This window comes from Scyliorhinus torazame, chromosome 18, assembly GCF_047496885.1.
Source record: "Scyliorhinus torazame isolate Kashiwa2021f chromosome 18, sScyTor2.1, whole genome shotgun sequence".
In the NCBI taxonomy this organism is placed as follows: Eukaryota; Metazoa; Chordata; class Chondrichthyes; order Carcharhiniformes; family Scyliorhinidae; genus Scyliorhinus; species Scyliorhinus torazame.
Genome location: NC_092724.1, coordinates 142522157 through 142540193, shown reverse-complemented (window position 1 = coordinate 142540193; position 18037 = coordinate 142522157). Strand labels below are relative to the sequence as shown.

Below are 18037 nucleotides of genomic sequence, written 5' to 3'. Positions count from 1 at the left end.
GATGAACGTCTGAGGATCCTGGGATTATATTCATTGGAGTTTAGGAGGTTGAGGGGAGATCTAATAGAAACTTACAAGATAATGAATGGCTTAGATAGGGTGGATGTAGGGAAGTTGTTTCCATTAACAGGGGAGACTCGGACCCGGGGGCACAGCCTTAGAATAAAAGGGAGTCACTTTAGAACAGAGATGAGGAGAAATTTCTTCAGCCAGAGAGTGGTGGGTCTGTGGAATTCATTGCCACAGAGGGCGGTGGAGGCCGGGACGTTGAGTGTCTTTAAGACAGTAGTTGATAAATTCTTGATTTCTCGAGGAATTAAGGGCTATGGAGAGAGAGCGCGGGTAAATGGAGTTGAAATCAGCCATGATTGAATGGTGGAGTGGACTCGATGGGCCGAATGGCCTTACTTCCACTCCTATATCTTATGGTCTATTGCTCTATGCCATTGGGATGTGGGATGGTTGGAGAGCTGTATGTCTCTTTCTTTCTTGTTGTTTAATTGCGAATAGAGATAGTAATTAAGGGTATTGTATTTATTCTATGGAGTATTATTGTTTAAGAGGTAATTGTAAGCTATTTTTGGGTGTGATGTTAAATATTGTGTTAATAATAAAAGTTTTGTTTTAAAATACCAAATCCCTATTCCTTTGTGCAATCACTCCTGGAGTGAATCATTCTTTCCGCACAGTCTTGCAAAATAAACTCAGACATTGGGGTTTCGATCCAGTATCCTAGCCACATTTGGGATCTGGTCTGGGATCTTGATAGTAGTAGTAGCAATACCTGTGTGAAAATTGCAGAGACTAATCCTTTCAGTAAGGCCACATTGAGCAGCACAATGCACGTGATATGGTGACGGTGCTTGCTATTTTAAAAAAGCACAATTAGCATCTTTATATATTTCATGAAAAGTCTTGACCTTCAGAATTAACCGGTTGAACTGCAATAAAAGGAATGGGGGAAATTTTTAAAAAATCTGTTAAAACTATAACCACAACTGTTCGAAATGTTACCCAAATGGAAAAAGCACACCGAATCAGGTTGGACTGAATACTTGGAAATGTCAATGTCAATCAATGTCATTGTCTGAGCTGAACTGTGATGTTAGTTTCAAGTCAGGTGTTTATGACACCTTGAGGGCAAACATTAGAATGCGGATACCAATTGCTGGCGTGGTGTTTCAGCTTGTTTTGCACTGAAGGATTATTTGTTGGCAATGGAATATGAATATTTGAAACACTAGTTGAGAATTATTGGCTCTGAAAAGGGAAACGTGAATATTGTGTCTGTATATGAGAGAGGAGGCAGCAAGTCTTCAATGGGAAGAAAAACTGATATAGTAAATGAGAAAAATCAGGTTTGTTTATATGTTGGACTGTGGGAGGAAACCGGAGCACCTGGAGGAAACCCACGCAGGCAGGGGGAGCAAGTGCAAACTCCACATAGGTGAATTCATTTGATATTCAAATGTTTCAGGGAGTAAAATAAAAGGCCTTTCAACTTGAATCGAGATAGATCTTTACAAAATGCATAATGGAGGAACACCATGAAATTATCCAGTTCAATGTATATTTAAACCAGATTTTACAAGCTCCACACATCACCCATTGCTTTTAAAGTAAAAAAACTGTGATCAAATAATAGGATATATTTGGGTGGGGGGGGGGGGGGGGGGGGAGATATATTTGGGTGGGGGGGGGGAGAGAGAGAGTTTGTACGTTTCAAAATGCTGTGAATTGAAACACAGCTGAATTTAATATTATTTGCTGACAAATGTAAAAGCAAAAAGTGACATAATTCCTCTCCGGAGCACCAGTAAGATTTTCCAGAGTTGTTATTTTAGTTCATTTGCTGCGATGAACCCAACTGTTGATCAGCCACAACAAAAATATTCTGGACTTTATTTTTAAATCAAAAGCTACAAAACTATAATACTCTGCACCAACATAAATATTTGGCCAAATAAGTAACAGGAAATGCCTGACGTTAGGAACATTTCTGCAACTCCCATATTTAGCTGTACAAAACAGAACCGTCTCCGTTACTTCAGTTTAAATTAAATACAATGGGTTTGTATTGAAAACTTAGCTGCAAGATGGAAGAAGTACTCCAAATCTAGTACAGTACAAAAACTTTCTTAAGTGTACACTGTTCAAATAGAAGGTGCCATAACAAGATACTGTGCCCATTGGACATTTTAAAATAAGGACTCAGTTTTGGAGGAAACTTCACCTCAACAATGAGACGTTATTATGAGTCAGTGATCATTATCTTCTGCAGGCTGTGTGTTACTGGCACAGATATATTGTGGTTGGAAGAATCATCACTCATATAGTGACTGGCACAATGAATCCCTTTTCTTACTTACGTGGAATATACATTGCTTCATTTAAGGGAACATATCTTTCTAGATACGCAAAATGTTAAACAGATCAAAGAACTAAACAAGTATTCGCTGCTCCCAATGCAGTCTCCGCTACACTGGTGCCCGCTTTGCGGAACACCTTCGCTTCGTCCACAAGCATGACCACAATTCAGCATCTTGATTTCATGCCCACATGTCCATCCTCGGCCTGCTGCGATGCTCCAGTGAAGGCCAACGCAAACAGGAAGAACAAGGCCTCATCTTCTGATTAGGCACATTACAGCCTTCTGGATTCAACATTGAGTTCAACAACTTTAGACTGACTTCTCCCTTTTTGAGGTCCATTATTCGGTTCCCCTGGCTTGCCGCAACAGAACCCCACGTCTCCCCCACAGAATCGCTCTCCTTGTTCAGTTTTGCTCCCACTGAGCACTGCCCTTTGTTCTCCTATCAACACATTCTGCTATACTATCTTTGTCACTATTGGGTGGCACGGTGGCACAGGGCTGCCTCACAGCACCAGGGACCCGGGTTCAATTCTAGTGGTTTGCACTTTTTCACGCGTGTCTGCCCTCTGGGTGCTCCAGTTTCCTCCTACAGTCCAGAGATATGCAGGTTAGGTTGATTGGCCATGCTAAATTATCCCCAAGTGTCCAAAAGATTAGGCGGGGATACTGGGTTACGGGGTTAGGGTGGATTCAGTTAGTAGCACTCTTGCCTCCAGTCACGAGGATCCGGGGTTAGGGTGGATTCAGTTAGTAGCACTCTTGCCTCCAGTCACGAGGATCCGGGGTTAGGGTGGATTCAGTTAGTAGCACTCTTGCCTCCAGTCACGAGGATCCAGGTGATTCCACACTCGGGCCAGAGCACGAAGGTCAAGTTTGACACTCAGTGCAGTACTATCAGAGGTGCCGTCATTTGGATGAAATGTTGAACTGAGGCTCCAGCTGCTTACTCGGGTGGATGTAAAGGACTCCATGGTACAATTTCACAGAAGAACAGGGAAGTTATCTCTGGTATCCTGGCCAGTATTATCCCTCAATTGACATCACCAATGCAGATTATCTGGTTATATATTACTGTTTGTGGGAGCTTGCTGTGCGCAAATTGGCTGCTGCAATTCAGAAGTACCTAATTTTGGCTGTAAAATGTTTAGAAATGTCTGCTGATTGTGGAAAGCACTTGCAAATGCAAGTCTGCCTGCCTGCCTGTCTTTCTTTCAAACCACTACCTTCCAGAAACCCAGTATGTATCTTTCCAAAGTTCCTCTTGCAGATAAGTGTACTTTCAGTATGACTGATTTTTTTTTTTTGCCACTGAAACAAAAAAGTGGCATGTTAAGGAGCAATGTGGCGCCACCTGGAATGCAAATAATATTCACAGCAAATCTTATAGCTACCACTTCCATTTTTTAATATTTTTAAATGGTGAAGGCCTGGAAATTCAAGAGTCTGCAATATCTTATTAGAACTGCTTGATTTATTTCTCCACTTTCCCAAACGGTCCAGGAAGAAATATCACCTTTCATAAACTAGGTAAGCAATGGGAATCGTAACCCATTGGACAGTAATTGGACATCTGCTCTGGGTGAAGTTGAACCTTTTATTTCAACCTAGACTTTTGCGTTGTTTGTTCTGGTGTGGATTGAGATGTATTCTCGGAGTGTGAAAGGGAAAGAAGCAGGAAAGCTTATACTCTGTCACTGTCCTCCATGTCAAAGTCAATATTTTCCCGATTCTGTAGTAGAAAGATTCAACACACTTGTTAAGACAGAATAACAAGCTTTATTTTCGAAAACAACTGCATGCAGTAATGGCTGAAACTTGAAGTCAGAGAGCAGTCAACAAAACTGCTGAGTCTTTCACAAGTTCCGCGCTTTTGCGGAGAATTAGCTCAATATTTATACATTATCATTATCAAGATTATGTGACAACAGTATAGTCAGGAGTTTGATCGGAAATACAAACGGAAGCATAGACCAGACCGTGTTTGGTCATATCACTCATACCATTATTTAGTCCTTGGAGGGAACATTGAAAGGTCGGAATAGACTTGCTTCTTCCTGAACTTATCTTGTTTTAAATTCCTACGGCCCTGGGTTATGACAAGTTAGTTTTATCAGGGGTTGCCGAGGTCCGGTGTTTTGGAATGGCTCGACCTTCGCTGATCTTTTCAGACTTCAAGTTATGCAGGGTTGGCCTACACCATACTAGTCTGAAAATGGTTAGGGCAGCATTCTTTACCTGGGCCTGGGGAGCTGGAATGAGTAGTTTCAGCCTTTCTTATATTGTATCAAACCTTTTGACCAGTCTTCCCATTGACCAGTTTTCCCATCATGCCATTACTTAATTCGTACCATATCACATCCAAAGTACCTTACTAGCTACTAGACCAATAATGCTGCATCTGACATCGAGAGTTGAGAGAATGCAGAAAGGGAAGATCCAGAGAATTGGAGATAAACCATAAAAAAGCATGGATAAGCAAAGGGGAAATCCTCACATTTTTCCCAACAGTCAAAATGTGAAAACAGATGAAAACTTAATGTTTCCTTGCTGTAATTGTACTCGCATGTAAACGGGAAAATAAAATAAAGGTTTATTACATACAGGAAGTGTGGTCAGGATATGAAACTGCTGTGAAATTAAATTGGAAATATAAAAACAACTCCTTCTCACCCTGGGCTCTTTGAAAGTTTGGTTTGAATACTCTGAAGCCTCTTTGTTATCAATGTAGCAAATGTCCTGTTGAACCATATATGAGCTATCATTAATATGTTAATATAAGGAAAGTCAATTATGACAACAACCTCTTTTGGGCCATCAAGTATTTTTACTCTCCCGTCAGGGCTCCGATCAACCATTTGAATGTGTCTCGTCTTGCATTTCACAGCTTCAGTGGGTTATTGAGTGAAAAAGTTATTCTTTATCAATTTTGTTGAAAATAAGAACGTATAATGCTGTGTGAACATTCTGATCAGGTAATATCTGTGGAGAGGGACACAAGGATGGAAATGGCTGGCACGAGGGGACATAGTTTTAAACTGAGGGGTAATAGATATAGGACAGAGGTCAGAGGTAGGTTCTTTACGCAAATAGTGGTAAGGCCGTGGAATGCCCTACCGGCAACAGTAGTGAACTCACCAACATTGAGGGCATTTAAAAGTTTATCGGATAAACATATGGATGATAATGGCATAGTGTAGGTTAGATGGCTTTTGTTTCGGTGCAACATCGAGGGCCGAAGGGCCTGTACTGCGCTGTATCGTTCTATGTTCTATGTTCTAAGGATTAATGTTTTCAAGTTAATGATCTCTCATCGACACTGAACAATGTTTGGGAAAAGCAGCTTTTAAGCAAGCACGGAGTTGAGGATAGCGTACAGACCAGAATCTTTTTTTAAACTGCTAACTTCCATCCAATTAGCATTTATTTGTTATTGAAATCATTACACGCTCGCACAACATGCACGCAATGTGTATAACACTCAGAAACCACATCCCGGGGTATCAAAACATTACTCCTCTTCCTTATTTCAGCAGGAAGTCTCAGCTGACCATGTGAGCATTGGCTGCAGCTATAACCGGACCAACATAGATGCCGTGTTAAAGTCATAAACACTCAGACTGACAAACAGCAGAAGGTATGTACTGACTAATTGCAGCCCTCTCTAATGTCTATGTATCATCTCACATGCATCCTGAAAAGGTATATCGTCAAATACAAAATACAGGAAGCAGACCATGCCATGACATGCCCAGACACACAAGGAAGGGAGGCATTTACTGAAAGTAAAGAAGTTGAGGTTAAGATTGCAGCATCATTAACCCATTACTTCTAAATTTCATTTATTTATTTAAAAAAAATATTTCTTTATTCTCCTTTTTCGCATTTTCTCCCAAATTTACACCCACCAACAATAAACAATAATCAGTAACAAATATGTCAATCCCCATATTGATAACAACGATCCCATCCTCCCACCAAACCCAAAACATTCACCCACATGTTCACATAAACAACTGACAAAAAAGAATCAGGAATCACCCATGGCCACCATTAACACCCCCCCCCCCCCCCCCCCCAAAATTAATGTTCGATGTTATCCAGTTCTGGAAAGTGCATAATGAATAATGCCCATGAATTGTAGAACCCCTCCATCCTTCCCCTCAGTTCAAACTTAACCTTCTCAAGAGTCAAGAATTCCAAAAGATCCCCCCCGCCACGCCAGGGCACAGGGTGGAGAGGCTGCCCTCCAACCCTTCAGGATCCGCCTTTGGGCGATCAACGAGTCGAAGGCTACAGCATCTGCTTCCGCACCCGTTTCCAACCTTGGCTGGTCTCACACCCCGAATATAGCCTCCCGGGGGCCCGGGTCCAGTTTCACGTGCACCACTTTAGAAATTTTCCTAAAAACCTTCCAGTAATCCTCTAGCTTTGGACAGGACCAAAACATATGAACGTGATTACCCCCCCTCCGCAACGTTCACCCACATCTTCTACGCCTTCAGACAATCGGCTCATCCTCGCCCTCGTGAGGTGTGCTCTGTATACCACCTTCAGCTGTATCAGCCCCAACCTTGTGCACGAGGTGGAGGCATTCACTCTCCGGAGCACCTCACACCAGAACCCCTCCTCCATATCCTCTCCCAACTCTTCCTCCCACTTTGCTTTGATCCCTTCCAGTGGTGCCTTCTCCTCCTCCAAAATAGCTCTGTAAACCGCTGACACTGCCCCCTTCTCCAGTCCCCCTGTCGTCAGCACCTCCTCCAACAATGTGGAGGCCGGCTCCTCCGGGAAGCTCTGTATCTCCTTTCTGGCAAAATCTCAAACGTACATGTATCTAAACATTTCCCCCTGCTCCAGCCCATACTTCGCTTCCAGCTCCTTCAACCCTGCAAACCGATCCCTAAGAAACAAATCTTTTCGTGTCTTAATCCCCTTCTCCTCCCATTTCCGAAAATGTCCATCCCACCTCCCTGGCTCAAATCTGTGGTTCCCCTGAATCGGCATTTCCCTTGACCCTGCTCCCAACCCAAAGTGTTGGCGAAACTGCCTCCAAATTCTCAATGAAGCTGTTATTACTGGATTCCCTGAGTATTTCCCCGGGCCATCCGGAGCAGCGCTGTTGCTAGCACCTTCAATCCTGACCCCCTGCACAAACTCTCCTCCATTCTGACCCACTGGGAATCTACCCCTCTGACCCAGCTCCGCACCTTCTCCACATTTGCCGCCCAGTAGTAATACATCCGGTTCAGAAGACCCAAATCCCCTGCTTGCCTTCCCCTCTGTAACAGCACCATTCTAACTGGCCACCTTCCCTCCTCATATGAACGACGTAATCCTTCCCTCAATCTCCCTGAAAAAAGCCCTTGGCAGAAAATCAGCAGGCATTGAAAAATAAACAGAAATCGTGGCAACACGTTCATTTTAATCGCCTGTAACCCGACCCGCCAGTGACAGAGGGAGACCATCCCACCTTGCCAGATCAGCTTTCACTCTCCCCACCAAACTAGAAATGTTGTACCTGTGGAGCTCCCCCCCCCCCCCCCCACTCCCGGGCAACCTGCACCCCCAGGTACCTAAAGTGAGTCCCTGCCCTACGGAATTGCAGCCCCCCCACCCCTGCCCCCACACACGGCCGAGATACCACAAAATACTCACTCTTGTCGAGATTCAGCTTGTACCCCGAGAAAGACCCAAACATTCGCAGCAGCTCCAATATTCCCCTATCAACACACTCCGTTCCGACATGTATAACAGCAAGTCATCGGCATATAAGGACACCCTATGCTCTATCCCCCCGCTCTATTCCTTTCCATACCCCCAAACTTCTTAATGCGATGGCCAACGGCTCAATCACGAGTGCAAACAGCAGGGGGGACATAGGACATCCTTGCTTAGTCCCACGGTGGAGAGAAAAGTATCTCGAGCTGATTTGTGCGGACACTCGCCCTTGGCTCCTTATATAGTAACCAATTCACAAATCTTGGTCCAATGCCAAACCGTTCCAGAACTGCCATCAAGTACCCCCACTCTACCCGGTCAAATGCTTTCTCAGCGTCCAATGCCACAACCACCTCTGTTTCCTTCCCCTCTGTCGGTGCCATAACGAGGTTAAATACCCTTCTAATGTTTGAAAAGAGCTGCCTCCCTTTCACGAACCCCGTCTGATCTTCACCTATCATCTTCGGGAGGCACTCCTCTAGCCTACCCGCCAGTACCTTCGCCAATACTTTTACGTCAACATTCAGAAGTGATATGGGCCTATACGACCCACACTCCGTCGTTTTTTAGCACCAGGAAAATCGATGCCTGCCCCAAGGTTTGTGGCAACACCCCCTTCCCTATCGCCTCTTCAAACATCCCCACCATCAGGGGTGCCAGCTTATCCTTGAATTTTTTATAATATTCCACAGGAAACCCATCCGGCCCTGCCACCTACTCCGACTGCATCCTCACAATCGCATCCTTTATCTCCTGCTCCACTATTGCCCCTTCTAATGTAGCCCTGACCCCCTCCCCTAACCTCGGGTACTCCAACCCATCTAGAAATTCCTGGAGTTTAAGTCAGTTTGCCCTTTCTTATCTTGAAACCAACTGCATATCGTGAGATTATGTCTACACTACAGTTTAATCCATTCTGGGTCCTACCGCCTGCTGTACCTGCATGCTTACTTCAGCAACTGGTGTTCGAGGACCGCCCCCCAGGTCTCATTGCACATTCCTCTGTCCTAATTTATGGCCAGTCAGATAATCTGTTGTCCTGTTTCTGCTACCAAAGTGGATAACCTCCCATTTATCCAAATTATACTGCATCTGCCTTCATCTGCGCACTCACTCAACTTGTCCAAATCATGATGAAGGATCTCTACACCCTCCTCACAGCTCACCTCCCACCCAACTTTGTATCGACTGCAAAGTTGGAGATATTACATTTAGTACCCCACCCCTGCTGCCGACTTAATCCTCCTCAAAAAAAGTCAATAAATGGCTTGCACCTCAAAGTGAACTCCTCCTCCACCCCACAAATGGCGAACATCATCTTTTCCAGCTGCAGAAATTCTGCCAAGTGGCTCACCTACACCCCGGCCTTCGACGGCAGTAAGTCCCACCATCAGAACAAGATCCGTCTCCGAGCTATCAGGGAGGCAAAGGCCAAAACATCAGCCTCCCTCCCCACCTGCACTCCCGGATCGTCCAACACCAAATATTACCACATCCGGACTCGGAGCTATCTTCGCCCCCAAACCCTTTACCATAACCTCCAAAAAGCCCTTCCCGAATCCCCTTAACTTCAGGCAAGCCTAGAACATAGGGGAAACCCACCTAACCTGTACATCTTTGGATTGTGGGAGGAAACAGGAGCACCCAGAGGGAACCTACCCAGATATGGGAAGTGCAAACTCCACACAGACAGTTCCCCAAGGTCGGAATTGAACCCAGGTCCCTGGTGCTCCGATGCAGCAGTGATAACCACTGTGTCACCAAATTCCACCCCCCCCCCCCCCCCCCCCCCCCCCGGAAGAAAGCATAAGAAAAATAGTAGCGAAAGGCAAATGAATGAGAGCACAGATGAAATGAGGTGAAAAGGCCAATTTTAAAGAAAGTGAGATGCAAAATGATTTGCCAACTGCACTAATTAAAATGGAAGTTTCCACATTTTGAAATGAAAATTGCTTATTGTCACAAGTAGGCTTCAAATGAAGTTACTGTGAAAAGCCCGAGTCGCCACATTCCGGCACCTGTTTGGGGAGGCTGGTACGGGAATTGAACCGTGCTGCTGGCCTGCCTTGGTCTGCTTTCAAAGTCAGCACTTTAGCCCTGTGCTAAACCAGCCCCTTTCTAACCATTGAAAGAAGGCAGCTACTGCAAAATTACATTTTTTTTTTTTTAAAGAAAAAAGTGAATTTTAACACAGAAACAGATACTTGTCCATTAAAGTATAACTGATGCAATGGTTAAATTTATTTAATTCTCTTCGGAACAGCCTGTAGCTTTTTGTTTGATCACTGTTTTCCTGTTGAGTGGCTAACCTAACTGGACCAGGCATGTCTCGAGTTTGACCCTTGATCTGTGTCGACCTCTCAACAGGAAGGATAATAGGTTAGGAGAAATGCACCATGGCTGCCATTCCCAAAGCTTTCAATTTAGAATTCCCACCCTCCGGTTTAAATCCCTCTGTGGTCGCATGCATTCCTATCTTTGAAGCCGTAGTCCATATATCCCACTTCCAGTCCAGTGCTCTCTGAACTCTTCCCTTTGTCTGAACTGGTCCTTTTGCACAGCCCTCGCTCCTTAAAATGTCTCCACTTTCCAGGCCCTCCTTAAAACCCATCTCTTTGATCAAACTTTTAGTAATTTTTCCTCTTTAAATCAGCTGCTTTTTTTGTCTGTTATGCTGTTTGTTTCTGCTTGCAAGACAGAAACTTGCCTGTTGTTTGGCTCCCCTGAGCACACATCCCTCCCCTTCAGTTACCTGCGCAACCTGTTCTTCAATGGCAACACAGTCTGCGGTGCATTTCAGTGGCACACTTCATTGCCTCAAACTTCCTGCAGAAACAGCATTTCCTAATCTCTGCTCTAAATATTTTGCATTTAATCACATTGATTCATTCCCTGTTCTGGACCCTCAATCATTGGAAGCAGGCTGTTGAATTTGCTCTGACCCATTCCTTCATAAACGTAAGCACCCCAATCAAATCATCCAATAATTACCCCATATCTAGTGCAAACGTACATGTACCCTTTCGATGTTGTTGTGAATCAAATGAATGAAGGCTGCAATCTCAAACGACATGCTCTACGGTGAGCCTGCTATCGGCACTAGACCAACATGTTGCCCCGTGTCTGCGGTACAAGGATATCTGCAAGTGAAACTCCAAGTTGACTGGGATCAGAGTCGATCCATGGGAAGCCCTCTCTGTTTGGAGTGCCTGGAGACGAGCAATCAGGAAGGGCACGGAAAAAGCAGAGTACACACAAAAAAAAATCAGATGTCAGAAAAGAGCCCACTGGAAGGAAAAGGGTCAATGCTGTTCATCTGTGCCAGCTGCAGAAGGGAGTGCCACTTATACATTCGCCTCTACAGATGACTGGATGTCAGTAGGTGCACAATCTACTCCCATCCAACTACCCTTAACTAACACTCTCTCGTTCCTTTACTTCTAACCAATTTTTAATCCATATCCCTTCTAGTATCCTGTGTGATACCTTGTCAAAGGCTTTGTGATGGTTCATGTACACAAAATCCACTGCAGTTCTTCCCATCTGCCAGAACTGTCACCTCCCCAAAGGTGACACCCAACCACAATCACCTTTTCTATTTATTTAGCAACTTCATCTTTATTTCTCAAATATGTTACATTTAACTAGCTTCTAATTACCCAGGTGGGTAAAATGCTTCCTAAAGTAAGTATTATTTGGCCACTCTCCAGTCCTCCACCACTCCTATTCACTGTCTAAAATGCTGAGAGATATTTTCTAGGGAATGTTTTATCTTCTCTCATTTACTTTGGGAATCTTCAGCGTCTGCTGTTGGATCCTGGCATCTTGTTTTCTTTTTACCATGATGTTTTAATGCATTTTGTGAAGGTTGTTGCTGATTTCCTATTTCAGACATTCTGTACCATGGGTTCAGGTTTGGTCAGATGTGGAACAGGCTCGAAAAGCATCCTCCATTCTGATCTAACAGAAGCACTTTACTCCAGGCCTCAGAAGCATTTCTTATTAGTGTGATGTCATCTATGCGGCGCCACCTTTACGCGGGCAACAAGGCCTGGCGCGTGTAGATGACGCGGCCCTGATCCTAGCCCATTGTCAGGGCCTGAACCGGTCAGGATCGGGGCCGTTTCGCGCCGTCGTGAACCTCAACGGCGTTCACGACGGCGTGGCCACTTCGGCGCGGGAGTGGAGAATCCCGCCCAATGTGCCCATGAATGGCCCCAAAGATTTGCCGTGTAATCACACCCATGGTCGGCCTGGGCAGCTAGCAGGTTTTGCTACATTTGACATTGGTCACATTGTTTGACCAGATTCTCTATGTCGATATCCATCCTTGGCCACCACACCAAACTGTGTGCGAGCATCTGCATCTTTGTCATCCCAGGATGGGCACAGTGTAGCTCTTGTGATAATAGCTTTCTCGTGGGAGTGGGAACGGCCACCCTTGCTCCCCATAATAATACGCTGTCTTCACAACTTAACTTGCCTTATCTTATCTGAAAGGGTCGTAACTGCTGAGACCTGTTCACATAATGCTAGCCATGAAGGACAATGTCCTTGACTCAAGATAATAAAGGGTCCTTTTGGGTCAAAAACTTGACCTGTTATGCTGACTCTAGCAATGTATTGAGAAAGTTTAAACCAAGAACAATTGCCTGTGGTACTGGTAGAGGTGGTATACTTACGGGTAGGAGAAGGTGGCTTAAGGTGTCCATGTTTAAAATGTGTGCCCGACCTATGTTGAAGCGTATACTTGTAGGCTGCTAACAATAGAGCCCAGTGTTGGACTCTTGCTGAAGCAATGGGGGGGAATGGCCTTATCTTCCCTAAATAAACCCAGCAGGGGTTTGTGGTCGGTAACCAATGCGAAATGTTGCCCATGGACTTATTAATGGAAATTTTAGACTCCAAAGATGACAGCTCAGCCCTCTTTTTCAATTTGCGAGTAAGCTTATTCATCATTGGTCAGAGTCCTCGAGGCATATGCGATAGGCCTTACTGCATCATCTTCCATGTTGTACACTAAAACCCCTCCGATTCCGTAAGGAGATGCGTCGCAGGAAAGAATGATCTCTTTTGAGGGGTCAAAGTGAACCAAGGGGCTGGATGACTGCAAAGCGAGTTTAACCTGTTCAAAGACCTATTTCTAATGCTCTCATCATGTAGTGATGCCAACATTATGGAAAGATTAGGAATAAATCTTCTGTAACAATTCACCATTCCTAAAAAGGATTTCAATCCTGACATATTTTTGGCGGCAGGTGGTTCCTTAATCGCTTTTATCTTCTCCTCCATAGGGTGCAGCCCTTTGACTTCTACCCTAAGTCCGTCACTTCCTGAGCTTAGACATATATATTTTTTCTCTTTGCAGCATTACTCCAGCCTTCGTAAATCCTTTTAAAACTTCTTCAAAATTTGTTAGGAGTCTTTGGTCGCTTCTATAATTAGTACATCATCTCGATAGACAACGACCATAGGTCAGTCCTGTCGTAGTAAACTTTCCATTGTGCTCTGGAAAATTGATGAGATTCCGGTATACTGGTGTAAGCCTTTGTTGGCATTTATATTTCCTGAATTTCTTGTCTCACTCTAATTGTTGGTACGCATGGCTCATATAAAGTTTTGTGCAAGTTAGACCACCTGCTAATTTAACGTATAAACCTTCAATTCGTGGTATTGGGTATCGGTCCAATTTTTTTGCCTGATTCACGGTTAATTTGTAATCCCCACAGATCCTAATGGTTCCATCTGGCTTCACCACTGGCACGATGGGAGCTGCCCACTCTGAACAATGCACAGACTTGATGCCTAATTCTTCCAGTTGCTCTAGTTCAGACTTAACCTTCTCGTGTAAGGCACAGGGGATGGGTCGGGCTCTGTAAAACTTGGATGTGGCCTCAGGACCCACGTAAATATTTGCTTTCCGATCCTGTATCATGCCTAACTTCTTGGAAAACCTCCTGGTATTTTTTTAAAGATTTTCTGAAAATCTCCTTTATTAATTTTGACGATTTCTAGCCAATTTAATTTAATTTGGCAAAGCCAATCTCGACGCATCAGACTTGGCCCTTGGCCCTGCTGCACTACTATTAGAGGCAGATGAACTGATGCCGGTAGCTCTCGAGCATCATGGTTGTTCCCAGGATCTTTAAACGTTCCCCGTTCCCCAGTATATGTGGCTGGTCTGATTCAATGTCAGGGGCTGGACCCCACCTGGTAAATAACAATACATTTGCTCACCTAAGTGGAGGCACCGGTGTCCACCTCCATTCTAAGTGGCTGACTTTTTACCATAAACACAATTGCCCATCTTAATGTTGTTTAAACTGCATACTTCAGATCCGTTTTCAGGGTTATTCTCAACACTGTGCGCTAGAGTCTGATTTTTTTTTTTTGTTGGCCCCCTGTAGACTTTGCCTAGCCTTACACTTGCTCCTAATGTGCCTCCTCGTATTTCAGGCATAACATGTCGCTTCCCTGAAGTTACATCTCTCCTGGGGGTGATCTCCGCAACACTGGTAGCATTCTTCATAGCTCCTGGTCTGTGGACCAAATTCTCTATATCCCAGCACTCCTTTTTTGCTCCGAGCCTCTTTGCTCATTACTTTCTGCACCTTCATCCCTGGCGTCCTGCCAGCAGCTTCCCACCAAACCTGGTGGGCTTCACCTGCTTGTACAATCTACAGTTCCATCCCCTCCCTTTCGGCACTTTACATAGCTTGGGCGACGTCTAATGCCTTCTTTAAGGTAATCTCTGCCCATACTAACAATTTCTCTTGTATGGCCGTGCTGTTAACACCACAGACTAGCCTGTCTCTCAACATGTCATTGAGTGCAGACCCGAACTTGCATTGTTCAACCATTGGTTTTAGTTGCTTCACGAATGCTGCTATTGTCTCCCCTGGGGCTCGTGTCATCAAATTAAATTTATATCATTGCATTATACCGGGGGGCTTTGTGTGATAATGTCCCTTGACTGATTCCACAAGCTGCTCGAAAGTTTTGGAGTGGGAGGCATTTGGAGAAGTCAGACTCCTAATCAGGTCAGCACCCCAGAGGCTTTAGCATTACCCGCTGCTTCGCTTCTCTCTTCCACCCCTTTCCACACCAATTTCATTAGCCTTAAAAATAGCGCAGATATTCAACAAATATCTCGTGTTAGGGTTGAATGGTTCTCGTTTCCCAAGAAGGAGCATTTTGACACTCTCAGACTGCCGAATGAGTTTGCTTCAGAGGAAAGGCATCCACGCAAGGTCTGCTCTCCGGATTCCTGTAGCAGTAGGAAGGCACTCCGGTTGTTCCTCGTCGCCAAATGTAGCATCTTGAAAGACTGACGACCACCATGGAGATCAACAAATAAATGGTTTATTAAGGTAAGTAACTATATAGAGAGAGAGTGAGATAAAGGATACCATATTCCACGACTCCAAACTTCTAATTAACAGGAAAACCCTGCTTCGCCCCAGGTTTCATGCGCTTCAGCCTGATTGGCCGAATGGGTCACCTGACTCGCCGGGAACTCACCGCCTTAAAGGGGCACACATATCACAGTGAACCAGATGGGTTTTTGCCACAATCGATGAAAACGTTGTCACGGTCATCATTACTGGAGATGCTTTCAATTCCTGATTTATTAACTGAATTCAAATTCCACCAGCTGCCATGGGGGGGGATTTGATTCCATCTTCTTAGAACCCAGGCCTCTGGATTACTAGCCCAGTGACAGTGTCACCGTCACCTCTCTTTCAAGCTTGTTTGAGATTGCACAAATTTATTTCAGGTCAGACCTTTGACAGTCAGCGGAGTAAACCCAGAGTCGAGAGGTGAAGGGACAGAATGTAAATCTAAGAACACCAAGCCCTGCACCCTCCGTCACTTCTATTTACCACACGAAGCAGGGGTCTCACCTCTAATGAGTACAAACATAACAATTATAAAATTAGGTGCTGTACCAATTGGGAAGTCTGAGAGGAACTCCCTTCTGGGGTGCCTCATTCAATCTGAGCCTCGCCTTGTCTGGAATTATTCTGAATAATCGGTAAGCAATATAATTGCCTCAAATGACATCATGAGGTTGCGAAAAATGATATTTTTGACACCGCAGTCACAGTTCAGGATGATTTAAGCATCCAGCTTGTATGGTTTTTAATACAAAAACGTCAAGAATTCCAGCAGGTTCCCCCGCCATGCCAGGGCACAGGGTGGAGAGGTTGATCTCCACCCTAACAGGATCCACCTTTGGGCGATCAACGAGGCGAAGGCTACAACATCTGCCTCCGCACTCGTTTCCAACTCCAGCTGGTCTGACACCCCGAATATGGCCTCATGAGTGCCCGGGTCCAGTTTCACGTGCACCACTTTAGAGATTACCCTAAACACCTCCTTCCAGTAATCCTCCAGCTTTGGACAGGACCACAACATTCACACACATCTTCTACCCCCCTAAAAGAGCCGGCTCTTCCTCGCCCTTGTAAGGTGTGCTCTGTACACCACCTTCAGCTATATCAGCCCCAACCTCTCACACGAGGTGGAGGCGTTCACCCTCCGGAGCACCTCCCACCAGAACCCCTCCTCCATATCCTCTCCCAACTCTTCCTCCCACTTTGTGGTGAGGGATGGGTGACATGGAGCTGCTGTGGGGTAAATCTGAAGGATTGTTGTGCTGCTCCTGATTTTGGGAACTAAGCTGCAGATAGCCAGCCATCTTGGCAGGGGATCTGGCACAGGTCCACGCTACCTAGCAACATATGAACAGGTAGGTGAGAAAAGGGACTTTTTTTTTTTTTAAAAACTCGTCTTGAACCAACTGCACTGATAAGTGCATTTCTTGGGTTTTTGTACACCGATAATAAACAACAACCTGATAGTTTGACCCTAGTTTTTTATCTTCTTTTTTGATTAGGTGTTCATCAGACCCTTCCTATTTGTACTTTAAATTATTCTTGAGGAAAGCACAGGATGATCAATATATATTTTTTAATTTTTCCAATTAAGGCACAATTTAGCGTGTCCAATCCACCTACCCTTACATCTTTGGGTTGTGGGGGTGAAACCCACGCACACATGGGGAGAATGTGCAAACTCCACATGGACAGTGACCCAAGGCCGGGATCGAACCCGCTGTGAGGCAACTGCTTCATGCTGCTTCAGGACGATCGATATTAAATTTTATGTCTATGATATCTGAATTCTTAAATTTTCCAGAACTTAATTCACTTTCTTGAAATATATAAATCTTGATGAATTAAATAAAAGTCTTTTGAGCTGATCCAATGTAATTATTGGTTGTGCTTTGGTTTGGGATTATCACAGCTGGGGGAAGGGACCTTTCCATTACTTGATTTAAATGCAGTGTGATACATGGGCAGCATGGTAGCACAGTGGGTAGCACTGTTGCTTCACAGCTTCAGGGTCCCAGGTTTGATTCCTGGCTTGGGTCTGTGTGGAGTCTGTATGTTATCCCTATGTCTGCGTGGGTTTCCTCCGGGTGTTCCGGTTTCCTCCCACAAGTCCCGAAAGGCATGCTGTTAGGTAATTTGGACATTCTGAATTCTCCCTCTGTGTACACAAACAGTCGCCGGAATGTGGCGACTCGGGGCTTTTCACAGTAACTTCATTTGCAGTGTTAATATAAGCCTACTTGTGACAATAAAGATTATTATTATTACATGGATAATGGCAACTAATAGCCTGATAGAAGAAAAGATAAACAATTCCAAAGATAAGGGGCGTCATTCTCCGACCCCCCGCCAGGTCGGAGAATGGCTGTAGGCCACCGTGAATCCCGCCCCCGCCCCCGCCGAAGTCTCCGGTACCGGAGATTGGGCGGGAATCGGGCCGCGCCGGTTGGCGGGACCCCCCGCTGGATTCTCCGGCCCGGATGGGCCGAAGTCCCACCCAGAAATTGCCTGGTCCTGCCGGCGTAAATCAAACCTGGTATTTACCGGT

The 18037-nt window shown here is 44.9% G+C and overlaps 1 protein-coding gene across 4 annotated transcripts in view; it reads left to right on the top strand.

Annotated features, from left to right (window-relative positions):
* Positions 1–18037, top strand: part of LOC140395582 (transmembrane channel-like protein 6) — a 132041-nt gene that overhangs the window by 55313 nt on the left and 58691 nt on the right. For 2 of the 4 annotated variants that reach the window (XM_072483539.1, XM_072483541.1), the window contains exon 2: positions 5905–6008. The exons of 1 other annotated variant lie outside the window; for it this stretch is intronic. The gene's annotated coding sequence lies outside the window, so the exon portion shown is untranslated. The remainder of the gene's footprint in view (positions 1–5904; positions 6009–18037) is intronic. One more of the 4 variants, XM_072483540.1, reaches the window with a different exon arrangement.